Source organism: Hydractinia symbiolongicarpus, chromosome 9, assembly GCF_029227915.1.
Source record: "Hydractinia symbiolongicarpus strain clone_291-10 chromosome 9, HSymV2.1, whole genome shotgun sequence".
Classification (NCBI taxonomy): Eukaryota; Metazoa; Cnidaria; class Hydrozoa; order Anthoathecata; family Hydractiniidae; genus Hydractinia; species Hydractinia symbiolongicarpus.
The window spans coordinates 12,183,982-12,208,046 of record NC_079883.1 but is presented as its reverse complement, the minus strand read 5'-3'; the positions used below and the strand labels follow the sequence as shown (position 1 = coordinate 12,208,046).

The 24,065-nt window shown below is 43.9% G+C and overlaps 39 non-coding genes across 39 annotated transcripts; all 39 read right to left on the bottom strand.

Annotated features, from left to right (window-relative positions):
- Nucleotides 1-19: 19 nt before the first annotated feature.
- On the bottom strand, nt 20-138 carry LOC130658499 (5S ribosomal RNA). Its single transcript, XR_008985712.1, has one exon. It is a non-coding gene; the product is annotated as a 5S ribosomal RNA (ribosomal RNA).
- Nucleotides 139-644: 506 nt separating this feature from the next.
- Nucleotides 645-763, bottom strand: LOC130659036 (5S ribosomal RNA). Its single transcript, XR_008986248.1, has one exon. It is a non-coding gene; the product is annotated as a 5S ribosomal RNA (ribosomal RNA).
- Nucleotides 764-1,269: 506 nt separating this feature from the next.
- On the bottom strand, nt 1,270-1,388 carry LOC130659018 (5S ribosomal RNA). The gene has a single exon (XR_008986229.1). It is a non-coding gene; the product is annotated as a 5S ribosomal RNA (ribosomal RNA).
- Nucleotides 1,389-1,894: 506 nt separating this feature from the next.
- Nucleotides 1,895-2,013, bottom strand: LOC130659016 (5S ribosomal RNA). Its single transcript, XR_008986228.1, has one exon. It is a non-coding gene; the product is annotated as a 5S ribosomal RNA (ribosomal RNA).
- A 506-nt stretch (nt 2,014-2,519) lies between these two features.
- On the bottom strand, nt 2,520-2,638 carry LOC130658812 (5S ribosomal RNA). The gene has a single exon (XR_008986025.1). It is a non-coding gene; the product is annotated as a 5S ribosomal RNA (ribosomal RNA).
- Nucleotides 2,639-3,144: 506 nt separating this feature from the next.
- Nucleotides 3,145-3,263, bottom strand: LOC130658900 (5S ribosomal RNA). Its single transcript, XR_008986113.1, has one exon. It is a non-coding gene; the product is annotated as a 5S ribosomal RNA (ribosomal RNA).
- Nucleotides 3,264-3,769: 506 nt separating this feature from the next.
- LOC130659351 (5S ribosomal RNA) lies at nt 3,770-3,888 on the bottom strand. The gene has a single exon (XR_008986562.1). It is a non-coding gene; the product is annotated as a 5S ribosomal RNA (ribosomal RNA).
- Nucleotides 3,889-4,394: 506 nt separating this feature from the next.
- LOC130659035 (5S ribosomal RNA) lies at nt 4,395-4,513 on the bottom strand. Its single transcript, XR_008986247.1, has one exon. It is a non-coding gene; the product is annotated as a 5S ribosomal RNA (ribosomal RNA).
- Nucleotides 4,514-5,019: 506 nt separating this feature from the next.
- On the bottom strand, nt 5,020-5,138 carry LOC130659318 (5S ribosomal RNA). The gene has a single exon (XR_008986529.1). It is a non-coding gene; the product is annotated as a 5S ribosomal RNA (ribosomal RNA).
- Nucleotides 5,139-5,643: 505 nt separating this feature from the next.
- LOC130658497 (5S ribosomal RNA) lies at nt 5,644-5,762 on the bottom strand. The gene has a single exon (XR_008985711.1). It is a non-coding gene; the product is annotated as a 5S ribosomal RNA (ribosomal RNA).
- A 506-nt stretch (nt 5,763-6,268) lies between these two features.
- LOC130658481 (5S ribosomal RNA) lies at nt 6,269-6,387 on the bottom strand. The gene has a single exon (XR_008985695.1). It is a non-coding gene; the product is annotated as a 5S ribosomal RNA (ribosomal RNA).
- Nucleotides 6,388-6,893: 506 nt separating this feature from the next.
- On the bottom strand, nt 6,894-7,012 carry LOC130658779 (5S ribosomal RNA). The gene has a single exon (XR_008985992.1). It is a non-coding gene; the product is annotated as a 5S ribosomal RNA (ribosomal RNA).
- A 506-nt stretch (nt 7,013-7,518) lies between these two features.
- LOC130659174 (5S ribosomal RNA) lies at nt 7,519-7,637 on the bottom strand. The gene has a single exon (XR_008986385.1). It is a non-coding gene; the product is annotated as a 5S ribosomal RNA (ribosomal RNA).
- A 506-nt stretch (nt 7,638-8,143) lies between these two features.
- Nucleotides 8,144-8,262, bottom strand: LOC130658834 (5S ribosomal RNA). Its single transcript, XR_008986047.1, has one exon. It is a non-coding gene; the product is annotated as a 5S ribosomal RNA (ribosomal RNA).
- A 506-nt stretch (nt 8,263-8,768) lies between these two features.
- Nucleotides 8,769-8,887, bottom strand: LOC130658496 (5S ribosomal RNA). The gene has a single exon (XR_008985710.1). It is a non-coding gene; the product is annotated as a 5S ribosomal RNA (ribosomal RNA).
- Nucleotides 8,888-9,393: 506 nt separating this feature from the next.
- LOC130658495 (5S ribosomal RNA) lies at nt 9,394-9,512 on the bottom strand. The gene has a single exon (XR_008985709.1). It is a non-coding gene; the product is annotated as a 5S ribosomal RNA (ribosomal RNA).
- Nucleotides 9,513-10,018: 506 nt separating this feature from the next.
- Nucleotides 10,019-10,137, bottom strand: LOC130658494 (5S ribosomal RNA). The gene has a single exon (XR_008985708.1). It is a non-coding gene; the product is annotated as a 5S ribosomal RNA (ribosomal RNA).
- A 506-nt stretch (nt 10,138-10,643) lies between these two features.
- Nucleotides 10,644-10,762, bottom strand: LOC130659172 (5S ribosomal RNA). Its single transcript, XR_008986383.1, has one exon. It is a non-coding gene; the product is annotated as a 5S ribosomal RNA (ribosomal RNA).
- Nucleotides 10,763-11,268: 506 nt separating this feature from the next.
- LOC130658833 (5S ribosomal RNA) lies at nt 11,269-11,387 on the bottom strand. Its single transcript, XR_008986045.1, has one exon. It is a non-coding gene; the product is annotated as a 5S ribosomal RNA (ribosomal RNA).
- Nucleotides 11,388-11,893: 506 nt separating this feature from the next.
- Nucleotides 11,894-12,012, bottom strand: LOC130658493 (5S ribosomal RNA). The gene has a single exon (XR_008985707.1). It is a non-coding gene; the product is annotated as a 5S ribosomal RNA (ribosomal RNA).
- A 506-nt stretch (nt 12,013-12,518) lies between these two features.
- On the bottom strand, nt 12,519-12,637 carry LOC130658492 (5S ribosomal RNA). The gene has a single exon (XR_008985706.1). It is a non-coding gene; the product is annotated as a 5S ribosomal RNA (ribosomal RNA).
- Nucleotides 12,638-13,143: 506 nt separating this feature from the next.
- On the bottom strand, nt 13,144-13,262 carry LOC130658832 (5S ribosomal RNA). The gene has a single exon (XR_008986044.1). It is a non-coding gene; the product is annotated as a 5S ribosomal RNA (ribosomal RNA).
- Nucleotides 13,263-13,768: 506 nt separating this feature from the next.
- On the bottom strand, nt 13,769-13,887 carry LOC130658491 (5S ribosomal RNA). The gene has a single exon (XR_008985704.1). It is a non-coding gene; the product is annotated as a 5S ribosomal RNA (ribosomal RNA).
- Nucleotides 13,888-14,393: 506 nt separating this feature from the next.
- LOC130658490 (5S ribosomal RNA) lies at nt 14,394-14,512 on the bottom strand. Its single transcript, XR_008985703.1, has one exon. It is a non-coding gene; the product is annotated as a 5S ribosomal RNA (ribosomal RNA).
- Nucleotides 14,513-15,018: 506 nt separating this feature from the next.
- Nucleotides 15,019-15,137, bottom strand: LOC130658489 (5S ribosomal RNA). Its single transcript, XR_008985702.1, has one exon. It is a non-coding gene; the product is annotated as a 5S ribosomal RNA (ribosomal RNA).
- Nucleotides 15,138-15,643: 506 nt separating this feature from the next.
- Nucleotides 15,644-15,762, bottom strand: LOC130658894 (5S ribosomal RNA). Its single transcript, XR_008986107.1, has one exon. It is a non-coding gene; the product is annotated as a 5S ribosomal RNA (ribosomal RNA).
- A 506-nt stretch (nt 15,763-16,268) lies between these two features.
- On the bottom strand, nt 16,269-16,387 carry LOC130658486 (5S ribosomal RNA). The gene has a single exon (XR_008985700.1). It is a non-coding gene; the product is annotated as a 5S ribosomal RNA (ribosomal RNA).
- Nucleotides 16,388-16,891: 504 nt separating this feature from the next.
- On the bottom strand, nt 16,892-17,010 carry LOC130658806 (5S ribosomal RNA). Its single transcript, XR_008986019.1, has one exon. It is a non-coding gene; the product is annotated as a 5S ribosomal RNA (ribosomal RNA).
- Nucleotides 17,011-17,516: 506 nt separating this feature from the next.
- Nucleotides 17,517-17,635, bottom strand: LOC130658976 (5S ribosomal RNA). Its single transcript, XR_008986187.1, has one exon. It is a non-coding gene; the product is annotated as a 5S ribosomal RNA (ribosomal RNA).
- A 506-nt stretch (nt 17,636-18,141) lies between these two features.
- On the bottom strand, nt 18,142-18,260 carry LOC130658975 (5S ribosomal RNA). The gene has a single exon (XR_008986186.1). It is a non-coding gene; the product is annotated as a 5S ribosomal RNA (ribosomal RNA).
- Nucleotides 18,261-18,766: 506 nt separating this feature from the next.
- Nucleotides 18,767-18,885, bottom strand: LOC130658893 (5S ribosomal RNA). The gene has a single exon (XR_008986106.1). It is a non-coding gene; the product is annotated as a 5S ribosomal RNA (ribosomal RNA).
- A 506-nt stretch (nt 18,886-19,391) lies between these two features.
- Nucleotides 19,392-19,510, bottom strand: LOC130658485 (5S ribosomal RNA). The gene has a single exon (XR_008985699.1). It is a non-coding gene; the product is annotated as a 5S ribosomal RNA (ribosomal RNA).
- Nucleotides 19,511-20,016: 506 nt separating this feature from the next.
- LOC130658484 (5S ribosomal RNA) lies at nt 20,017-20,135 on the bottom strand. Its single transcript, XR_008985698.1, has one exon. It is a non-coding gene; the product is annotated as a 5S ribosomal RNA (ribosomal RNA).
- Nucleotides 20,136-20,641: 506 nt separating this feature from the next.
- On the bottom strand, nt 20,642-20,760 carry LOC130658483 (5S ribosomal RNA). The gene has a single exon (XR_008985697.1). It is a non-coding gene; the product is annotated as a 5S ribosomal RNA (ribosomal RNA).
- A 506-nt stretch (nt 20,761-21,266) lies between these two features.
- Nucleotides 21,267-21,385, bottom strand: LOC130659119 (5S ribosomal RNA). Its single transcript, XR_008986330.1, has one exon. It is a non-coding gene; the product is annotated as a 5S ribosomal RNA (ribosomal RNA).
- Nucleotides 21,386-21,891: 506 nt separating this feature from the next.
- On the bottom strand, nt 21,892-22,010 carry LOC130658482 (5S ribosomal RNA). Its single transcript, XR_008985696.1, has one exon. It is a non-coding gene; the product is annotated as a 5S ribosomal RNA (ribosomal RNA).
- Nucleotides 22,011-22,516: 506 nt separating this feature from the next.
- Nucleotides 22,517-22,635, bottom strand: LOC130660070 (5S ribosomal RNA). Its single transcript, XR_008987273.1, has one exon. It is a non-coding gene; the product is annotated as a 5S ribosomal RNA (ribosomal RNA).
- A 506-nt stretch (nt 22,636-23,141) lies between these two features.
- On the bottom strand, nt 23,142-23,260 carry LOC130659253 (5S ribosomal RNA). The gene has a single exon (XR_008986465.1). It is a non-coding gene; the product is annotated as a 5S ribosomal RNA (ribosomal RNA).
- Nucleotides 23,261-23,766: 506 nt separating this feature from the next.
- LOC130659407 (5S ribosomal RNA) lies at nt 23,767-23,885 on the bottom strand. The gene has a single exon (XR_008986619.1). It is a non-coding gene; the product is annotated as a 5S ribosomal RNA (ribosomal RNA).
- Nucleotides 23,886-24,065: the final 180 nt, after the last annotated feature.

The following is a 24,065-nucleotide window of genomic DNA, read 5'->3' as shown; positions in this document are numbered from 1 at the left end:
GCAACAAATGAAAATGAAAAGCCTACGACACCGGGAGTTCCCAGGCGGTCCCCCATCCAAGTACTATCCCGGCCCGACGATGCTTAACTTCCGTGATCAGACGAGAACGGGTGTGTTCATCGTGGTATGGCCGTAGACATTAGTAGGGGCAAATACGTGCAATTTATTTTGACGTTGTGATCAAAGTTTTTTATTTAATTTCTTTGAGTTACTGACCTCTGCGATTACTGCAAACGTCAGTAACTCGACCGTACAATTTCTGGTAGTGGGGGCCTGCGTCCGCGCTCGCCCCCTCCTTAAGTCAAAATGAATGAGCTTAGAATAGTTGCGCGGCCAAATGTCGGTGGTGACTTAAACGCTAAGGTAAAACCTCGCTTGGCTGTTACGAAACGTGATTGCGATATAAGTCCTCGGAAGGCGGCGGAATTTTATTTTATTTGCCATTCCGTCAGGGTTATTGGATGATCGGCAATAGATCGAGTTTGTATGCATTTGAAAGCTCTTTTTTCTCGTACTATCACCTGAAAATGTCGTAGGAAAATGTCATAGGAAACACTTTCAACAACCGCCACGTTCCTTAATTGTTATAACAAGAAATATATCACAGCGCCATTGAAATGAAAAGGCAACAAATGAAAATGAAAAGCCTACGACACCGGGAGTTCCCAGGCGGTCCCCCATCCAAGTACTATCCCGGCCCGATGATGCTTAACTTCCGTGATCAGACGAGAACGGGTGTGTTCATCGTGGTATGGCCGTAGACATTAGTAGCGGCAAATACGTGCAATTTATTTTGACGTTGTGATTAAATTTTTTTATTTAATTTCTTCGAGTTACTGACCTCTGCGATTACTGCAAACGTCAGTAACTCGACCGTACAATTTCTGGTAGTGGGGGCCTGCGTCCGCGCTCGCCCCCTCCTTAAGTCAAAATGAATGAGCTTAGAATAGTTGCGCGGCCAAATGTCGGTGGTGACTTAAACGCTAAGGTAAAACCTCGCTTGGCTGTTACGAAACGTGATTGCGATATAAGTCCTCGGAAGGCGGCGGAATTTTATTTTATTTGCCATTCCGTCAGGTTTATTGGATGATCGGCAATAGATCGAGTTTGTATGCATTTGAAAGCTCTTTTTTCTCGTACTATCACCTGAATATGTCGTAGGAAAATGTCATAGGAAACACTTTCAACAACCGCCACGTTCCTTAATTGTTATAACAAGAAATATATCACAGCGCCATTGAAATGAAAAGGCAACAAATGAAAATGAAAAGCGTACGACACCGGGAGTTCCCAGGCGGTCTCCCATCCAAGTACTATCCCGGCCCGACGATGCTTAACTTCCGTGATCAGACGAGAACGGGTGTGTTCATCGTGGTATGGCCGTAGACATTAGTAGGGGCAAATACGTGCAATTTATTTTGACGTTGTGATCAAATTTTTTTATTTAATTTCTTTGAGTTACTGACCTCTGCGATTACTGAAAACGTCAGTAACTCGACCGTACAATTTCTGGTAGTGGGGGCCTGCGTCCGCGCTCGCCCCCTCCTTAAGTCAATATGAATGAGCTTAAAATAGTTGCGCGGCCAAATGTCGGTGGTGACTTAAACGCCAAGGTAAAACCTCGCTTGGGTGTTACGAAACGTGATTGCGATATAAGTCCTCGGAAGGCGGCGGAATTTTATTTTACTTGCCATTTCGTCAGGTTTATTGGATGATCGGCAATAGATCGAGTTTGTATGCATTTGAAAGCTCTTTTTTCTCGTACTATCACCTGAAAATGTCGTAGGAAAATGTCATAGGAAACACTTTCAACAACCGCCACATTCCTTAATTGTTATAACAAGAAATATATCACAGCGCCATTGAAATGAAAAGGCAACAAATGAAAGTGAAAAGCGTACGACACCGGGAGTTCCCAGGCGGTCTCCCATCCAAGTACTATCCCGGCCCGACGATGCTTAACTTCCGTGATCAGACGAGAACGGGTGTGTTCATCGTGGTATGGCCGTAGACATTAGTAGGGGCAAATACGTGCAATTTATTTTGACGTTGTGATCAAATTTTTTTATTTAATTTCTTTGAGTTACTGACCTCTGCAATTATTGCAAACGTCAGTAACTCGACCGTACAATTTCTGGTAATGGGGGCCGGCGTCCGCGCTCGCCCCCTCCTTAAGTCAAAATGAATGAGCTTAGAATAGTTGCGCGGCCAAATGTCGGTGGTGACTTAAACGCTAAGGTAAAACCTTGCTTGGCTGTTACGAAACGTGATTGAGATATAAGTCCTCGGAAGGCGGCGGAATTTTATTTTATTTGTCATTCCGTCAGGGTTATTGGATGATCGGCAATAGATCGAGTTTGTATGCATTTGAAAGCTCTTTTTTCTCGTACTATCACCTGAAAATGTCGTAGGAAAATGTCTAAGGAAACACTTTCAACAACCGCCACGTTCCTTAATTGTTATTACAAGAAATATATCACAGCGCCATTGAAATGAAAAGGCAACAAATGAAAATGAAAAGCCTACGACACCGGGATTTCCCAGGCGGTCCCCCATCCAAGTACTATCCCGGCCCGACGATGCTTAACTTCCGTGATCAGACGAGAACGGGTGTGTTCATCGTGGTATGGCCGTAAACATTAGTAGGCGCAAATACGTGCAATTTATTTTGACGTTGTGATCAAATTTTTTTATTTAATTTCTTTGAGTTACTGACCTCTGCGATTACTGCAAACGTCAGTAACTCGACCGTACAATTTCTGGTAGTGGGGGCCTGCGTCCGCGCTCGCCCCCTCCTTAAGTCAAAAGGAATGAGCTTAGAATAGTTGCGCGGCCAAATGTCGGTGGTGACTTAAACGCTAAGGTAAAACCTCGCTTGGCTGTTACGAAACGTGATTGCGATATATGTCCTCGGAAGGCGGCGGAATTTTATTTTATTTGCCATTCCGTCAGGGTTATTGGATGATCGGCAATAGATCGAGTTTGTATGCATTTGAAAGCTCTTTTTTCTCGTACTATCACCTGAAAATGTCGTAGGAAAATGTCATAGGAAACACTTTCAACAACCGCCACGTTCCTTAATTGTTATAACAAGAAATATATCACAGCGCCATTGAAATGAAAAGGCAACAAATGAAAATGAAAAGCCTACGACACCGGGAGTTCCCAGGCGGTCCCCCATCCAAGTACTATCCCGGCCCGACGATGCTTAACTTCCGTGATCAGACGAGAACAGGTGTGTTCATCGTGGTATGGCCGTAGACATTAGTAAGGGCAAATACGTGCAATTTATTTTGACGTTGTGATCAAATTTTTTTATTTAGTTTCTTTGAGTTACTGACCTCTGCGATTACTGCAAACGTCAGTAACTCGACCGTACAATTTCTGGTAGTGGGGGCCTGCGTCCGCGCTCGCCCCCTCCTTAAGTCAAAATGAATGAGCTTAGAATAGTTGTGCGGCCAAATGTCGGCGGTGACTTAAACGCTAAGGTAAAACCTCGCTTGGCTGTTACGAAACGTAATTGCGATATAAGTCCTCGGAAGGCGGCGGAATTTTACTTTATTTGCCATTCCGTCAGGGTTATTGGATGATCGGCAATAGATCGAGTTTGTATGCATTTGAAAGCTCTTTTTTCTCGTACTATCACCTGAAAATGTCGTAGGAAAATGTCATAGGAAACACTTTCAACAACCGCCACGTTCCTTAATTGTTATAACAAGAAATATATCACAGCGCCATTGAAATGAAAAGGCAACAAATGAAAATGAAAAGCCTACGACACCGGGAGTTCCCAGGCGGTCCCCCATCCAAGTACTATCCCGGCCCGACGATGCTTAAATTCCGTTATCAGACGAGAACGGGTGTGTTCATCGTGGTATGGCCGTAGACATTAGTAGGGGCAAATACGTGCAATTTATTTTGACGTTGTGATCAAATTTTTTTATTTAATTTCTTTGAGTTACTGACCTCTGCGATTACTGCAAACGTCAGTAACTCGACCGTACAATTTCTGGTAGTGGGGGCCTGCGTCCACGCTCGCCCCCTCCTTAAGTCAAAATGAATGAGCTTAGAATAGTTGCGCGGCCAAATGTCGGTGGTGACTTAAACGCTAAGGTAAAACCTCGCTTGGCTGTTACGAAACGTGATTGCGATATAAGTCCTCGGAAGGCGGCGGAATTTTATTTTATTTGCCATTCCGTCAGGGTTATTGGATGATCGGCAATAGATCGAGTTTGTATGCATTTGAAAGCTCTTTTTTCTCGTACTATCACCTGAAAATGTCGTAGGAAAATGTCATAGGAAACACTTTCAACAACCGCCACGTTCCTTAATTGTTATAACAAGAAATATATCACAGCGCCATTGAAATGAAAAGGCAACAAATGAAAATGAAAAGCCTACGACACCGGGAGTTCCCAGGCGGTCCCCCATCCAAGTACTATCCCGGCCCGATGATGCTTAACTTCCGTGATCAGACGAGAACGGGTGTGTTCATCGTGGTATGGCCGTAGACATTAGTAGGGGCAAATACGTGCAATTTATTTTGACGTTGTGATCAAATTTTTTTATTTAATTTCTTTGAGTTACTGACCTCTGCGATTACTGCAAACGTCAGTAACTCGACCGTACATTTTCTGGTAGTGGGGGCCTGTGTCCGCGCTCGCCCCCTCCTTAAGTCAAAATGAATGAGCTTGGAATAGTTGCGCGGCCAAATGTCGGTGGTGACTTAAACGCTAAGGTAAAACCTCGCTTGGCTGTTAAGAAACGTGATTGCGATATAAGTCCTCGGAAGGCGGCGGAATTTTATTTTATTTGCCATTCCGTCAGGGTTATTGGATGATCGGCAATAGATCGAGTTTGTGTGCATTTGAAAGCTCTTTTTTCTCGTACTATCACCTGAAAATGTCGTAGGAAAATGTCATAGGAAACACTTTCAACAACCGCCACGTTCCTTAATTGTTATAACAAGAAATATATCACAGCGCCATTGAAATGAAAAGGCAACAAATGAAAATGAAAAGCCTACGACACCGGGAGTTCCCAGGCGGTCCCCCATCCAAGTACTATCCCGGCCCGACGATGCTTAACTTCCGTGATCAGACGAGAACGGGTGTGTTCATCGTGGTATGGCCGTGGCATTAGTAGGGGCAAATACGTGCAATTTATTTTGACGTTGTGATCAAATTTTTTTATTTAATTTCTTAGAGTTACTGACCTCTGCGGTTACTGCAAACGTCAGTAACTCGACCTTACAATTTCTGGTAGTGGGGGCCTGCGTCCGCGCTCGCCCCCTCCTTAAGTCAAAATGAACGAGCTTAGAATAGTTGCGCGGCCAAATGTCGGTGGTGACTTAAACGCTAAGGTAAAATCTCGCTTGGCTGTTACGAAACGTGATTGCGATATAAGTCCTCGGAAGGCGGCGGAATTTTATTTTATTTGCCATTCCGTCAGGGTTATTGGATGATCGGCAATAGATCGAGTTTGTATGCATTTGAAAGCTCTTTTTTCTCGTACTATCACCTGAAAATGTCGTAGGAAAATGTCATAGGAAACACTTTCAACAACCGCCACGTTCCTTAATTGTTATAACAAGAAATATATCACAGCGCCATTGAAATGAAAAAACAACAAATGAAAATGAAAAGCCTACGACACCGGGAGTTCCCAGGCGGTCCCCCATCCAAGTACTATCCCGGCCCGACGATGCTTAACTTCCGTGATCAGACGAGAACGGGTGTGTTCATCGTGGTATGGCCGTAGACATTAGTAGGGGCAAATACGTGCAATTTATTTTGACGTTGTTATCAAGTTTTTTTATTTAGTTTCTTTGAGTTACTGACCTCTGCGATTACTGCAAACGTCAGTAACTCGACCGTACAATTTCTGGTAGTGGGGGCCTGCGTCCGCGCTCGCCCCCTCCTTAAGTCAAAATGAATGAGCTTGGAATAGTTGCGCGGCCAAATGTCGGTGGTGACTTAAACGCTAAGGTAAAACCTCGCTTGGCTGTTACGAAACGTGATTGCGATATAAGTCCTCGGAAGGCGGCGGAATTTTATTTTATTTGCCATTTCGTCAGGGTTATTGGATGATCGGCAATAGATCGAGTTTGTATGCATTTGAAAGCTCTTTTTTCTGGTACTATCACCTGAAAATGTCGTAGGAAAATGTCATAGGAAACACTTTCAACAACCGCCACGTTCCTTAATTGTTATAACATGAAATATATCACAGCGCCATTGAAATGAAAAGGCAACAAATGAAAATGAAAAGCCTACGACACCGGGAGTTCCCAGGCGGTCCCCCATCCAAGTACTATCCCGGCCCGACGATGCTTAACTTCCGTGATCGGACGAGAACGGGTGTGTTCATCGTGGTATGGCCGTAGACATTAGTAGGGGCAAATACGTGCAATTTATTTTGACGTTGTGATCAAATTTTTTTATTTAATTTCTTTGAGTTACTGACCTCTGCGATTACTGCAAACGTCAGTAACTCGAACGTACAATTTCTGGTAGTGGGGGCCTGCGTCCGCGCTCGTCCCCTCCTTAAGTCAAAATGAATGAGCTTAGAATAGTTGCGCGGCCAAATGTCGGTGGTGACTTAAACGCTAAGGTAAAACCTCGCTTGGCTGTTACGAAACGTGATTGCGATAAAGGTCTTCGGAAGGCGGCGGAATTTTATTTTATTTGCCATTCCGTCAGGGTTATTGGATGATCGACAATAGATCGAGTTTGTATGCAATTGAAAGCTCTTTTTTCTCGTACTATCACCTGAAAATGTCGTAGGAAAATGTCATAGGAAACACTTTCAACAACCGCCACGTTCCTTAATTGTTATAACAAGAAATATATCACAGCGCCATTGAAATGAAAAGGCAACAAATGAAAATGAAAAGCCTACGACACCGGGAGTTCCCAGGCGGTCCCCCATCCAAGTACTATCCCGGCCCGACGATGCTTAACTTCCGTGATCAGACGAGAACGGGTGTGTCCATCGTGGTATGGCCGTAGACATTAGTAGGGGCAAATACGTGCAATTTATTTTGACGTTGTGATCAAATTTTTTTATTTAATTTCTTTGAGTTACTGACCTCTGCGATTACTGCAAGCGTCAGTAACTCGACCGTACAATTTCTGGTAGTGGGGGCCTGCGTCCGCGCTCGCCCCCTCCTTAAGTCAAAATGAATGAGCTTAGAATAGTTGCGCGGCCAAATGTCGGTGGTGACTTAAACGCTAAGGTAAAACCTCGCTTGGCTGTTACGAAACGTGATTGCGATAGAAGTCCTCGGAAGGCGGCGGAATTTTATTTTATTTGCCATTCCGTCAGGGTTATTGGATGATCGGCATTAGATCGAGTTTGTATGCATTTGAAAGCTCTTTTTTCTCGTACTATCACCTGAAAATGTCGTAGGAAAATGTCATAGGAAACACTTTCAACAACCGCCACGTTCCTTAATTGTTATAACAAGAAATATATCACAGCGCCATTGAAATGAAAAGGCAACAAATGAAAATGAAAAGCTTACGACACCGGGAGTTCCTAGGCGGTCCCCCATCCAAGTACTATCCCGGCCCGACGATGCTTAACTTCCGTGATCAGACGAGAACGGGTGTGTTCATCGTGGTATGGCCGTAGACATTAGCAGGGGCAAATACGTGCAATTTATTTTGACGTTGTGATCAAATTTTTTTATTTAATTTCTTTGAGTTACTGACCTCTGCGATTACTGCAAACGTCAGTAACTCGACCGTACAATTTCTGGTAGTGGGGGCCTGCGTCCGCGCTCGCCTCCTCCTTAAGTCAAAATGAATGAGCTTAGAATAGTTGCGCGGCCAAATGTCGGTGGTGACTTAAACGCTAAGGTAAAACCTCGCTTGGCTGTTACGAAACGTGATTGCGATATAAGTCCTCGGAAGGCGGCGGAATTTTATTTTATTTGCCATTCCGTCAGGGTTATTGGATGATCGGCAATAGATCGAGTTTGTATGCATTTGAAAGCTCTTTTTTCTCGTACTATCACCTGAAAATGTCGTAGGAAAATGTCATAGGAAACACTTTCAACAACCGCCACGTTCCTTAATTGTTATAACAAGAAATATATCACAGCGCCATTGAAATGAAAAGGCAACAAATGAAAATGAAAAGCCTACGACACCGGGAGTTCCCAGGCGGTCCCCCATCCAAGTACTATCCCGGCCCGACGATGCTTAACTTCCGTGATCAGACGAGAACGGGCGTGTTCATCGTGGTATGGCCGTAGACATTAGTAGGGGCAAATACGTGCAATTTATTTTCACGTTGTGATCAAATTTTTTTATTTAATTTCTTTGAGTTACTGACCTCTGCCATTACTGCAAACGTCAGTAACTCGACCTTACAATTTCTGGTAGTGGGGGCCTGCGTCCGCGCTCGCCCCCTCCTTAAGTCAAAATGAATGAGCTTAGAATAGTTGCGCGGCCAAATGTCGGTGGTGACTTAAACGCTAAGGTAAAACTTCGCTTGGCTGTTACGAAACGTGATTGCGATATAAGTCCTCGGAAGGCGGCGGAATTTTATTTTATTTGCCATTCCGTCAGGGTTATTGGATGATCGGCAATAGATCGAGTTTGTATGCATTTGAAAGCTCTTTTTTCTCGTACTATCACCTGAAAATGTCGTAGGAAAATGTCATAGGAAACACTTTCAACAACCGCCACGTTCCTTAATTGTTATAACAAGAAATATATCACAGCGCCATTAAAATGAAAAGGCAACAAATGAAAATGAAAAGCCTACGACACCGGGAGTTCCCAGGCGGTCCCCCATCCAAGTACTATCCCGGCCCGACGATGCTTAACTTCCGTGATCAGACGAGAACGGGTGTGTTCATCGTGGTATGGCCGTAGACATTAGTAGGGGCAAATACGTGCAATTTATTTTGACGTTGTGATCAAATTTTTTTATTTAATTTCTTTGAGTTACTGACCTCTGCGATTACTGCAAACGTCAGTAACTCGACCGTACAATTTCTGGTAGTGGGGGCCTGCGTCCGCGCTCGCCCCCTCCTTAAGTCAGAATGAATGAGCTTAGAATTGTTGCGCGGCCAAATGTCGGTGGTGACTTAAACGCTAAGGTAAAACATCGCTTGGCTGTTACGAAACGTGATTGCGATATAAGTCCTCGGAAGGCGGCGGAATTTTATTTTATTTGCCATTCCGTCAGGGTTATTGGATGATCGGCAATAGATCGAGTTTGTATGCATTTGAAAGCTCTTTTTTCTCGTACTATCACCTGAAAATGTCGTAGGAAAATGTCATAGGAAACACTTTCAACAACCGCCACGTTCCTTAATTGTTATAACATGAAATATATCACAGCGCCATTGAAATGAAAAGGCAACAAATGAAAATGAAAAGCCTACGACACCGGGAGTTCCCAGGCGGTCCCCCATCCAAGTACTATCCCGGCCCGACGATGCTTAACTTCCGTGATCAGACGAGAACGGGTGTGTTCATCGTGGTATGGCCGTAGACATTAGTAGGGGCAAATACGTGCAATTTATTTTGACGTTGTGATCAAATTTTTTTATTTAATTTCTTTGAGTTACTGACCTCTGCGATTACTGCAAACGTCAGTAACTCGAACGTACAATTTCTGGTAGTGGGGGCCTGCGTCCGCGCTCGTCCCCTCCTTAAGTCAAAATGAATGAGCTTAGAATAGTTGCGCGGCCAAATGTCGGTGGTGACTTAAACGCTAAGGTAAAACCTCGCTTGGCTGTTACGAAACGTGATTGCGATAAAGGTCTTCGGAAGGCGGCGGAATTTTATTTTATTTGCCATTCCGTCAGGGTTATTGGATGATCGGCAATAGATCGAGTTTGTATGCAATTGAAAGCTCTTTTTTCTCGTACTATCACCTGAAAATGTCGTAGGAAAATGTCATAGGAAACACTTTCAACAACCGCCACGTTCCTTAATTGTTATAACAAGAAATATATCACAGCGCCATTGAAATGAAAAGGCAACAAATGAAAATGAAAAGCCTACGACACCGGGAGTTCCCAGGCGGTCCCCCATCCAAGTACTATCCCGGCCCGACGATGCTTAACTTCCGTGATCAGACGAGAACGGGTGTGTTCATCGTGGTATGGCCGTAGACATTAGTAGGGGCAAATACGTGCAATTTATTTTGACGTTGTGATCAAATTTTTTTATTTAATTTCTTTGAGTTACTGACCTCTGCGATTACTGCAAGCGTCAGTAACTCGACCGTACAATTTCTGGTAGTGGGGGCCTGCGTCCGCGCTCGCCCCCTCCTTAAGTCAAAATGAATGAGCTTAGAATAGTTGCGCGGCCAAATGTCGGTGGTGACTTAAACGCTAAGGTAAAACTTCGCTTGGCTGTTACGAAACGTGATTGCGATATAAGTCCTCGGAAGGCGGCGGAATTTTATTTTATTTGCCATTCCGTCAGGGTTATTGGATGATCGGCAATAGATCGAGTTTGTATGCATTTGAAAGCTCTTTTTTCTCGTACTATCACCTGAAAATGTCGTAGGAAAATGTCATAGGAAACACTTTCAACAACCGCCACGTTCCTTAATTGTTATAACAAGAAATATATCACAGCGCCATTGAAATGAAAAGGCAACAAATGAAAATGAAAAGCTTACGACACCGGGAGTTCCTAGGCGGTCCCCCATCCAAGTACTATCCCGGCCCGACGATGCTTAACTTCCGTGATCAGACGAGAACGGGTGTGTTCATCGTGGTATGGCCGTAGACATTAGCAGGGGCAAATACGTGCAATTTATTTTGACGTTGTGATCAAATTTTTTTATTTAATTTCTTTGAGTTACTGACCTCTGCGATTACTGCAAACGTCAGTAACTCGACCGTACAATTTCTGGTAGTGGGGGCCTGCGTCCGCGCTCGCCTCCTCCTTAAGTCAAAATGAATGAGCTTAGAATAGTTGCGCGGCCAAATGTCGGTGGTGACTTAAACGCTAAGGTAAAACCTCGCTTGGCTGTTACGAAACGTGATTGCGATATAAGTCCTCGGAAGGCGGCGGAATTTTATTTTATTTGCCATTCCGTCAGGGTTATTGGATGATCGGCAATAGATCGAGTTTGTATGCATTTGAAAGCTCTTTTTTCTCGTACTATCACCTGAAAATGTCGTAGGAAAATGTCATAGGAAACACTTTCAACAACCGCCACGTTCCTTAATTGTTATAACAAGAAATATATCACAGCGCCATTGAAATGAAAAGGCAACAAATGAAAATGAAAAGCCTACGACACCGGGAGTTCCCAGGCGGTCCCCCATCCAAGTACTATCCCGGCCCGACGATGCTTAACTTCCGTGATCAGACGAGAACGGGCGTGTTCATCGTGGTATGGCCGTAGACATTAGTAGGGGCAAATACGTGCAATTTATTTTCACGTTGTGATCAAATTTTTTTATTTAATTTCTTTGAGTTACTGACCTCTGCCATTACTGCAAACGTCAGTAACTCGACCTTACAATTTCTGGTAGTGGGGGCCTGCGTCCGCGCTCGCCCCCTCCTTAAGTCAAAATGAATGAGCTTAGAATAGTTGCGCGGCCAAATGTCGGTGGTGACTTAAACGCTAAGGTAAAACTTCGCTTGGCTGTTACGAAACGTGATTGCGATATAAGTCCTCGGAAGGCGGCGGAATTTTATTTTATTTGCCATTCCGTCAGGGTTATTGGATGATCGGCAATAGATCGAGTTTGTATGCATTTGAAAGCTCTTTTTTCTCGTACTATCACCTGAAAATGTCGTAGGAAAATGTCATAGGAAACACTTTCAACAACCGCCACGTTCCTTAATTGTTATAACAAGAAATATATCACAGCGCCATTGAAATGAAAAGGCAACAAATGAAAATGAAAAGCCTACGACACCGGGAGTTCCCAGGCGGTCCCCCATCCAAGTACTATCCCGGCCCGACGATGCTTAACTTCCGTGATCAGACGAGAACGGGTGTGTTCATCGTGGTATGGCCGTAGACATTAGTAGGGGCAAATACGTGCAATTTATTTTGACGTTGTGATCAAATTTTTTTATTTAATTTCTTTGAGTTACTGACCTCTGCGATTACTGCAAACGTCAGTAACTCGACCGTACAATTTCTGGTAGTGGGGGCCTGCGTCCGCGCTCGCCCCCTCCTTAAGTCAGAATGAATGAGCTTAGAATTGTTGCGCGGCCAAATGTCGGTGGTGACTTAAACGCTAAGGTAAAACATCGCTTGGCTGTTACGAAACGTGATTGCGATATAAGTCCTCGGAAGGCGGCGGAATTTTATTTTATTTGCCATTCCGTCAGGGTTATTGGATGATCGGCAATAGATCGAGTTTGTATGCATTTGAAAGCTCTTTTTTCTCGTACTATCACCTGAAAATGTCGTAGGAAAATGTCATAGGAAACACTTTCAACAACCGCCACGTTCCTTAATTGTTATAACAAGAAATATATCACAGCGCCATTGAAATGAAAAGGCAACAAATGAAAATGAAAAGCCTACGACACCGGGAGTTCCCAGGCGGTCCCCCATCCAAGTACTATCCCGGCCCGACGATGCTTAACTTCCGTGATCAGACGAGAACGGGTGTGTTCATCGTGGTATGGCCGTAGACATTAGTTGGGGCAAATACGTGCAATTTATTATGACGTTGTGATCAAATTTTTTTATTTAATTTCTTTGAGTTACTGACCTCTGCGATTACTGCAAACGTCAGTAACTCGACCGTACAATTTCTGGTAGTGGGGGCCTGCGTCCGCGCTCGCCCCCTCCTTAAGTCAAAATGAATGAGCTTAGAATAGTTGCGCGGCCAAATGTCGGTGGTGACTTAAACGCTAAGGTAAAACCTCGCTTGGCTGTTACGAAACGTGATTGCGATATAAGTCCTCGGAAGGCGGCGGAATTTTATTTTATTTGCCATTCCGTCAGGGTTATTGGATGATCGGCAATAGATCGAGTTTGTATGCATTTGAAAGCTCTTTTTTCTCGTACTATCACCTGAAAATGTCGTAGGAAAATGTCATAGGAAACACTTTCAACAACCGCCACGTTCCTTAATTGTTATAACAAGAAATATATCACAGCGCCATTGAAATGAAAAGGCAACAAATGAAAATGAAAAGCCTACGACACCGGGAGTTCCCAGGCGGTCCCCCATCCAAGTACTATCCCGGCCCGACGATGCTTAACTTCCGTGATCAGACGAGAACGGGCGTGTTCATCGTGGTATGGCCGTAGACATTAGTAGGGGCAAATACGTGCAATTTATTTTCACGTTGTGATCAAATTTTTTTATTTAATTTCTTTGAGTTACTGACCTCTGCCATTACTGCAAACGTCAGTAACTCGACCTTACAATTTCTGGTAGTGGGGGCCTGCGTCCGCGCTCGCCCCCTCCTTAAGTCAAAATGAATGAGCTTAGAATAGTTGCGCGGCCAAATGTCGGTGGTGACTTAAACGCTAAGGTAAAACTTCGCTTGGCTGTTACGAAACGTGATTGCGATATAAGTCCTCGGAAGGCGGCGGAATTTTATTTTATTTGCCATTCCGTCAGGGTTATTGGATGATCGGCAATAGATCGAGTTTGTATGCATTTGAAAGCTCTTTTTTCTCGTACTATCACCTGAAAATGTCGTAGGAAAATGTCATAGGAAACACTTTCAACAACCGCCACGTTCCTTAATTGTTATAACAAGAAATATATCACAGCGCCATTGAAATGAAAAGGCAACAAATGAAAATGAAAAGCCTACGACACCGGGAGTTCCCAGGCGGTCCCCCATCCAAGTACTATCCCGGCCCGACGATGCTTAACTTCCGTGATCAGACGAGAACGGGTGTGTTCATCGTGGTATGGCCGTAGACATTAGTAGGGGCAAATACGTGCAATTTATTTTGACGTTGTGATCAAATTTTTTTATTTAATTTCTTTGAGTTACTGACCTCTGCGATTACTGCAAACGTCAGTAACTCGACCGTACAATTTCTGGTAGTGGGGGCCTGCGTCCGCGCTCGCCCCCTCCTTAAGTCAGAATGAATGAGCTTAGAATTGTTGCGCGGCCAAATGTCGGTGGTGACTTAAACGCTAAGGTAAAACATCGCTTGGCTGTTACGAAACGTGATTGCGATATAAGTCCTCGGAAGGCGGCGGAATTTTATTTTATTTGCCATTCCGTCAGGGTTATTGGATGATCGGCAATAGATCGAGTTTGTATGCATTTGAAAGCTCTTTTTTCTCGTACTATCACCTGAAAATGTCGTAGGAAAATGTCATAGGAAACACTTTCAACAACCGCCACGTTCCTTAATTGTTATAACAAGAAATATATCACAGCGCCATTGAAATGAAAAGGCAACAAATGAAAATGAAAAGCCTACGACACCGGGAGTTCCCAGGCGGTCCCCCATCCAAGTACTATCCCGGCCCGACGATGCTTAACTTCCGTGATCAGACGAGAACGGGTGTGTTCATCGTGGTATGGCCGTAGACATTAGTTGGGGCAAATACGTGCAATTTATTTTGACGTTGTGATCAAATTTTTTTATTTAATTTCTTTGAGTTACTGACCTCTGCGATTACTGCAAACGTCAGTAACTCGACCGTACAATTTCTGGTAGTGGGGGCCTGCGTCCGCGCTCGCCCCCTCCTTAAGTCAAAATGAATGAGCTTAGAATAGTTGCGCGGCCAAATGTCGGTGGTGACTTAAACGCTAAGGTAAAACCTCGCTTGGCTGTTACGAAACGTGATTGCGATATAAGTCCTCGGAAGGCGGCGGAATTTTATTTTATTTGCCATTCCGTCAGGGTTATTGGATGATCGGCAATAGATCGAGTTTGTATGCATTTGAAAGCTCTTTTTTCTCGTACTATCACCTGAAAATGTCGTAGGAAAATGTCATAGGAAACACTTTCAACAACCGCCACGTTCCTTAATTGTTATAACAAGAAATATATCACAGCGCCATTGAAATGAAAAGGCAACAAATGAAAATGAAAAGCCTACGACACCGGGAGTTCCCAGGCGGTCCCCCATCCAAGTACTATCCCGGCCCGACGATGCTTAACTTCCGTGATCAGACGAGAACGGGTGTGTTCATCGTGGTATGGCCGTAGACATTAGTAGGGGCAAATACGTGCAATTTATTTTGACGTTGTGATCAAATTTTTTTATTTAATTTCTTTGAGTTACTGACCTCTGCGATTACTGTAAACGTCAGTAACTCGACCGTACAATTTCTGGTAGTGGGGGCCTGCGTCCGCGCTCGCCCCCTCCTTAAGTCAAAATGAATGAGCTTAGAATAGTTGCGCGGCCAAATGTCGGTGGTGACTTAAACGCTAAGGTAAAACCTCGCTTGGCTGTTACGAAACGTGATTGCGATATAAGTCCTCGGAAGGCGGCGGAATTTTATTTTATTTGCCATCCCGTCAGGGTTATTGGATGATCGGCAATAGATCGAGTTTGTATGCATTTGAAAGCTTTTTTTTCTCGTACTATCACCTGAAAATGTCGTAGGAAAATGTCATAGGAAACACTTTCAACAACCGCCACGTTCCTTAATTGTTATAACAAGAAATATATCACAGCGCCATTGAAATGAAAAGGCAACAAATGAAAATGAAAAGCCTACGACACCGGGAGTTCCCAGGCGGTCCCCCATCCAAGTACTATCCCGGCCCGACGATGCTTAACTTCCGTGATCAGACGAGAACGGGTGTGTTCATCGTGGCATGGCCGTAGACATTAGTTGGGGCAAATACGTGCAATTTATTTTGACGTTGTGATCAAATTTTTTTATTTAATTTCTTTGAGTTACTGACCTCTGCGATTACTGCAAACGTCAGTAACTCGACCGTACAATTTCTGGTAGTGGGGGCCTGCGTCCGCGCTCGCCCCCTCCTTAAGTCACAATGAATGAGCTTAGAATAGCTGCGCGGCCAAATGTCGGTGGTGACTTAAACGCTAAGGTAAAACCTCGCTTGGCTGTTACGAAACGTGATTGCGATATAAGTCCTCGGAAGGCGGCGGAATTTTATTTTATTTGCCATTCCGTCAGGGTTATTGGATGATCGGCAATAGATCGAGTTTGTATGCATTTGAAAGCTCTTTTTTCTCGTACTATCACCTGAAAATGTCGTAGGAAAATGTCATAGGAAACACTTTCAACAACCGCCACGTTCCTTAATTGTTATAACAAGAAATATATCACAGCGCCATTGAAATGAAAAGGCAACAAATGAAAATGAAAAGCCTACGACACCGGGAGTTCCCAGGCGGTCCCCCATCCAAGTACTATCCCGGCCCGACGATGCTTAACTTCCGTGATCAGACGAGAACGGGTGTGTTCATCGTGGTATGGCCGTAGACATTAGTAGGGGCAAATACGTGCAATTTATTTTGACGTTGTGATCAAATTTTTTTATTTAATTTCTTTGAGTTACTGACCTCTGCGATTACTGTAAACGTCAGTAACTCGACCGTACAATTTCTGGTAGTGGGGCCTGCGTCCGCGCTCGCCCCTCCTTAAGTCAAAATGAATGAGCTTAGAATAGTTGCGCGGCCAAATGTCGGTGGTGACTTAAACGCTAAGGTAAAACCTCGCTTGGTTGTTACGAAACGTGATTGCGATATAAGTCCTCGGAAGGCGGCGGAATTTTATTTTATTTGCCATTCCGTCAGGGTTACTGGATGATCGGCAATAGATCGAGTTTGTATGCATTTGAAAGCTCTTTTTTCTCGTACTATCACCTGAAAATGTCGTAGGAAAATGCCATAGGAAACACTTTCAACAACCGCCACGTTCCTTAATTGTTATAACAAGAAATATATCACAGCGCCATTGAAATGAAAAGGCAACAAATGAAAATGAAAAGCCTACGGCACCGGGAGTTCCCAGGCGGTCCCCCATCCAAGTACTATCCCGGCCCGACGATGCTTAACTTCCGTGATCAGACGAGAACGGATGTGTTCATCGTGGTATGGCCGTAGACATTAGTAGGGGCAAATACGTGCAATTTATTTTGACGTTGTGATCAAATTTTTTTATTTAATTTCTTTGAGTTACTGACCTCTGCGATTACTGCAAACGTCAGTAACTCGACCATACAATTTCTGGTAGTGAGGGCCTGCGTCCGCGCTCGCCCCCTCCTTAAGTCAAAATGAATAAGCTTAGAATAGTTGCGCGGCCAAATGTCGGTGGTGACTTAAACACTAAGGTAAAACCTCGCTTGGCTGTTACGAAACGTGATTGCGATATAAGTCCTCGGAAGGCGGCGGAATTTTATTTTATTTGCCATTCCGTCAGGGTTATTGGATGATCGGCAATAGATCGAGTTTGTATGCATTTGAAAGCTCTTTTTTCTCGTACTATCACCTGGAAATGTCGTAGGAAAATGTCATAGGAAACACTTTCAACAACCGCCACGTTCCTTAATTGTTATAACAAGAAATATATCACAGCGCCATTGAAATGAAAAGGCAACAAATGAAAATGAAAAGCCTACGACACCGGGAGTTCCCAGGCGGTCCCCCATCCAAGTACTATCCCGGACCGACGATGCTTAACTTCCGTGATCAGACGAGAACGGGTGTGTTCATCGTGGTATGGCCGTAGACATTAGTAGGGGCAAATACGTGCAATTTATTTTGACGTTGTGATCAAATTTTTTTATTTAATTTCTTTGAGTTACTGACCTCTGCGATTACTGCAAACGTCAGTAACTCGACCATACAATTTCTGGTAGTGAGGGCCTGCGTCCGCGCTCGCCCCCTCCTTAAGTCAAAATGAATAAGCTTAGAATAGTTGCGCGGCCAAATGTCGGTGGTGACTTAAACGCTAAGGTAAAACCTCGCTTGGCTGTTACGAAACGTGATTGCGATATAAGTCCTCGGAAGGCGGCGGAATTTTATTTTATTTGCCATTCCGTCAGGGTTATTGGATGATCGGCAATAGATCGAGTTTGTATGCATTTGAAAGCTCTTTTTTCTCGTACTATCACCTGGAAATGTCGTAGGAAAATGTCATAGGAAACACTTTCAACAACCGCCACGTTCCTTAATTGTTATAACAAGAAATATATCACAGCGCCATTGAAATGAAAAGGCAACAAATGAAAATGAAAAGCCTACGACACCGGGAGTTCCCAGGCGGTCCCCCATCCAAGTACTATCCCGGACCGACGATGCTTAACTTCCGTGATCAGACGAGAACGGGTGTGTTCATCGTGGTATGGCCGTAGACATTAGTAGGGGCAAATACGTGCAATTTATTTTGACGTTGTGATCAAATTTTTTTATTTAATTTCTTTGAGTTACTGACCTCTGCGATTACTGCAAACGTCAGTAACTCGACCGTACAATTTCTGGTAGTGGGGGCCTGCGTCCGCGCTCGCCCCCTCCGTAAGTCAAAATGAATGAGCTTAGAATAGTTGCGCGGCCAAATGTCGGTGGTGACTTAAACGCTAAGGTAAAACCTCGCTTGGCTGTTACGAAACGTGATTGCGATATAAGTCCTCGGAAGGCGGCGGAATTTTATTTTATTTGCCATTCCGTCAGGGTTATTGGATGATCGGCAATAGATCGAGTTTGTATGCATTTCAAAGCTCTTTTTTCTCGTACTATCACCTGAAAATGTCGTAGGAAAATGTCATAGGAAACACTTTCAACAACCGCCACGTTCCTTAATTGTTATAACAAGAAATATATCACAGCGCCATTGAAATGAAAAGGCAACAAATGAAAATGAAATGCCTACGACACCGGGAGTTCCCAGGCGGTCCCCCATCCAAGTACTATCCCGGCCCGACGATGCTTAACTTCCGTGATCAGACGAGAACGGGTGTGTTCATTGTGGTATGGTCGTAGACATTAGTAGGGGAAAATACGTGCAATTTATTTTGACGTTGTGATTAAATTTTTTTATTTAATTTCTTTGAGTTACTGACCTCTGCGATTACTGCAAACGTCAGTAACTCGACCGTACAATTTCTGGTAGTGGGGGCCTGCGTCCGCGCTCGCCCCCTCCTTAAGTCAAAATGAATGAGCTTAGAATAGTTGCGCGGCCAAATGTCGGTGGTGACTTAAACGCTAAGGTAAAACCTCGCTTGGCTGTTACGAAACGTGATTGCGATATAAGTCCTCGGAAGGCGGCGGAATTTTATTTTATTTGCCATTCCGTCAGGGTTATTGGATGATCGGCAATAGATCGAGTTTGTATGCATTTGAAAGCTCTTTTTTCTCGTACTATCACCTGAAAATGTCGTAGGAAAATGTCATAGGAAACACTTTCAACAACCGCCACGTTCCTTAATTGTTATAACAAGAAATATATCACAGCGCCATTGAAATGAAAAGGCAACAAATGAAAATGAAAAGCCTACGACACCGGGAGTTCCCAGGCGGTCCCCCATCCAAGTACTATCCCGGCCCGACGATGCTTAACTTCCGTGATCAGACGAGAACGGGTGTGTTCATCGTGGTATGGCCGTAGACATTAGTAGGGGCAAATACGTGCAATTTATTTTGACGTTGTGATTAAATTTTTTTATTTAATTTCTTTGAGTTACTGACCTCTGCGATTACTGCAAACGTCAGTAACTCGACCGTACAATTTCTGGTAGTGGGGGCCTGCGTCCGCGCTCGCCCCCTCCTTAAGTCAAAATGAATGAGCTTAGAATAGTTGCGCGGCCAAATGTCGGTGGTGACTTAAACGCTAAGGTAAAACCTCGCTTGGCTGTTACGAAACGTGATTGCGATATAAGTCCTCGGAAGGCGGCGGAATTTTATTTTATTTGCCATTCCGTCAGGGTTATTGGATGATCGGCAATAGATCGAGTTTGTATGCATTTGAAAGCTCTTTTTTCTCGTACTATCACCTGAAAATGTCGTAGGAAAATGTCATAGGAAACACTTTCAACAACCGCCACGTTCCTTAATTGTTATAACAAGAAATATATCACAGCGCCATTGAAATGAAAAGGCAACAAATGAAAATGAAAAGCCTACGACACCGGGAGTTCCCAGGCGGTCCCCCATCCAAGTACTATCCCGGCCCGACGATGCTTAACTTCCGTGATCAGACGAGAACGGGTGTGTTCATCGTGGTATGGCCGTAGACATTAGTAGGGGCAAATACGTGCAATTTATTTTGACGTTGTGATTAAATTTTTTTATTTAATTTCTTTGAGTTACTGACCTCTGCGATTACTGCAAACGTCAGTAACTCGACCGTACAATTTCTGGTAGTGGGGGCCTGCGTCCGCGCTCGCCCCCTCCTTAAGTCAAAATGAATGAGCTTAGAAAAGTTGCGCGGCCAAATGTCGGTGGTGACTTAAACGCTAAGGTAAAACCTCGCTTGGCTGTTACGAAACGTGATTGCGATATAAGTCCTCGGAAGGCGGCGGAATTTTATTTTATTTGCCATTCCGTCAGGGTTATTGGATGATCGGCAATAGATCGAGTTTGTATGCATTTGAAAGCTCTTTTTTCTCGTACTATCACCTGAAAATGTCGTAGGAAAATGTCATAGGAAACACTTTCAACAACCGCCACGTTCCTTAATTGTTATGACAAGAAATATATCACAGCGCCATTGAAATGAAAAGGCAACAAATGAAAATGAAAAGCCTACGACACCGGGAGTTCCCAGGCGGTCCCCCATCCAAGTACTATCCCGGCCCGACGATGCTTAACTTCCGTGATCAGACGAGAACGGGTGTGTTCATCGTGGTATGGCCGTAGACATTAGTAGGGGCAAATACGTGCAATTTATTTTGACGTTGTGATTAAATTTTTTTATTTAATTTCTTTGAGTTACTGACCTCTGCGATTACTGCAAACGTCAGTAACTCGACCGTACAATTTCTGGTAGTGGGGGCCTGCGTCCGCGCTCGCCCCCTCCTTAAGTCAAAATGAATGAGCTTAGAATAGTTGCGCGGTCAAATGTCGGTGGTGACTTAAACGCTAAGGTAAAACCTCGCTTGGCTGTTACGAAACGTGATTGCGATATAAGTCCTCGGAAGGCAACGGAATTTTATTTTATTTGCCATTCCGTCAAGGTTATTGGATGATCGGCAATAGATCCAGTTTGTATGCATTTCAAAGCTCTTTTTTCTCGTACTATCACCTGAAAATGTCGTAGGAAAATGTCATAGGAAACACTTTCAATAACCGCCACGTTCCTTAATTGTTATAACAAGAAATGTATCACAGCGCCATTGAAATGAAAAGGCAACAAATGAAAATGAAATGCCTACGACACCGGGAGTTCCCAGGCGGTCCCCCATCCAAGTACTATCCCGGCCCGACGATGCTTAACTTCCGTGATCAGACGAGAACGGGTGTGTTCATTGTAGTATGGTCGTAGACATTAGTAGGGGAAAATACGTGCAATTTATTTTGACGTTGTGATTAAATTTTTTTATTTAATTTCTTTGAGTTACTGACCTCTGCGATTACTGCAAACGTCAGTAACTCGACCGTACAATTTCTGGTAGTGGGGGCCTGCGTCCGCGCTCGCCCCCTCCTTAAGTCAAAATGAATGAGCTTAGAATAGTTGCGCGGCCAAATGTCGGTGGTGACTTAAACGCTAAGGTAAAACCTCGCTTGGCTGTTACGAAACGTGATTGCGATATAAGTCCTCGGAAGGCGGCGGAATTTTATTTTATTTGCCATTCCGTCAGGGTTATTGGATGATCGGCAATAGATCGAGTTTGTATGCATTTGAAAGCTCTTTTTTCTCGTACTATCACCTGAAAATGTCGTAGGAAAATGTCATAGGAAACACTTTCAACAACCGCCACGTTCCTTAATTGTTATAACAAGAAATATATCACAGCGCCATTGAAATGAAAAGGCAACAAATGAAAATGAAAAGCCTACGACACCGGGAGTTCCCAGGCGGTCCCCCATCCAAGTACTATCCCGGCCCGACGATGCTTAACTTCCGTGATCAGACGAGAACGGGTGTGTTCATCGTGGTATGGCCGTAGACATTAGTAGGGGCAAATACGTGCAATTTATTTTGACGTTGTGATTAAATTTTTTTATTTAATTTCTTTGAGTTACTGACCTCTGCGATTACTGCAAACGTCAGTAACTCGACCGTACAATTTCTGGTAGTGGGGGCCTGCGTCCGCGCTCGCCCCCTCCTTAAGTCAAAATGAATGAGCTTAGAATAGTTGCGCGGCCAAATGTCGGTGGTGACTTAAACGCTAAGGTAAAACCTCGCTTGGCTGTTACGAAACGTGATTGCGATATAAGTCCTCGGAAGGCGGCGGAATTTTATTTTATTTGCCATTCCGTCAGGGTTATTGGATGATCGGCAATAGATCGAGTTTGTATGCATTTGAAAGCTCTTTTTTCTCGTACTATCACCTAAAAATGTCGTAGGAAAATGTCATAGGAAACACTTTCAACAACCGCCACGTTCCTTAATTGTTATAACAAGAAATATATCACAGCGCCATTGAAATGAAAAGGCAACAAATGAAAATGAAAAGCCTACGACACCGGGAGTTCCCAGGTGGTCCCCCATCCAAGTACTATCCCGGCCCGACGATGCTTAACTTCCGTGATCAGACGAGAACGGGTGTGTTCATCGTGGTATGGCCGTAGACATTAGTAGGGGCAAATACGTGCAATTTATTTTGACGTTGTGATTAAATTTTTTTATTTAATTTCTTTGAGTTACTGACCTCTGCGATTACTGCAAACGTCAGTAACTCGACCGTACAATTTCTGGTAGTGGGGGCCTGCGTCCGCGCTCGCCCCCTCCTTAAGTCAAAATGAATGAGCTTAAAATAGTTGCGGGGCCAAATGTCGGTGGTGACTTAAACGCTAAGGTAAAACTTCGCTTGGCTGTTACGAAACGTGATTGCGATATAAGTCCTCGGAAGGCGGCGGAATTTTATTTTATTTGCCATTCCGTCAGGGTTATTGGATGATCGGCAATAGATCGAGTTTGTATGCATTTGAAAGCTCTTTTTTCTCGTACTATCACCTGAAAATGTCGTAGGAAAATGTCATAGGAAACACTTTCAACAACCGCCACGTTCCTTAATTGTTATAACAAGAAATATATCACAGCGCCAATGAAATGAAAAGGCAACAAATGAAAATGAAAAGCCTACGACACCGGGAGTTCCCAGGCGGTTCCCCATCCAAGTACTATCCCGGCCCGACGATGCTTAACTTCCGTGATCAGACGAGAACGGGTGTGTTCATCGTGGTATGGCAGTAGACATTAGTAGGGGCAAATACGTGCAATTTATTTTGACGTTGTGATCAAATTTTTTTATTTAATTTCTTTGAGTTACTGACCTCTGCGATTACTGCAAACGTCAGTAACTCGACCGTACAATTTCTGGTAGTGGGGGCCTGCGTCCGCGCTCGCCCCCTCCTTAAGTCAAAATGAATGAGCTTAGAATAGTTGCGCGGCCAAATGTCGGTGGTGACTTAAACGCTAAGGTAAAACCTCGCTTGGCTGTTACGAAACGTGATTGCGATATAAGTCCTCGGAAGGCGGCGGAATTTTATTTTATTTGCCATTCCGTCAGGGTTATTGGATGATCGGCAATAGATCGAGTTTGTATGCATTTGAAAGCTCTTTTTTCTCGTACTATCACCTGAAAATGTCGTAGGAAAATGTCATAGGAAACACTTTCAAAAACCGCCAAGTTCCTTAATTGTTATAACAAGAAATATATCACAGCGCCATTGAAATGAAAAGGCAACAAATGAAAATGAAAAGCCTACGACACCGGGAGTTCCTAAGCGGTCCCCCATTCAAGTACTATCCCGGCCCGACGATGCTTAACTTCCATGATCAGACAAGAACGGGTGTGTTCATCGTGGTATGGCCGTAGACATTAGTAGGGGCAAATACGTGCAATTTATTTTGACGTTGTGATCAAATTTTTTTATTTAATTTCTTTGATTTACTGACCTCTGCGATTACTGCAAACGTCAGTAACTCGACCGTACAATTTCTGGTAGTGGGGGCCTGCGTCCGCGCTCTCCCCCTCCTTAAGTCAAAATAAATGAGCTT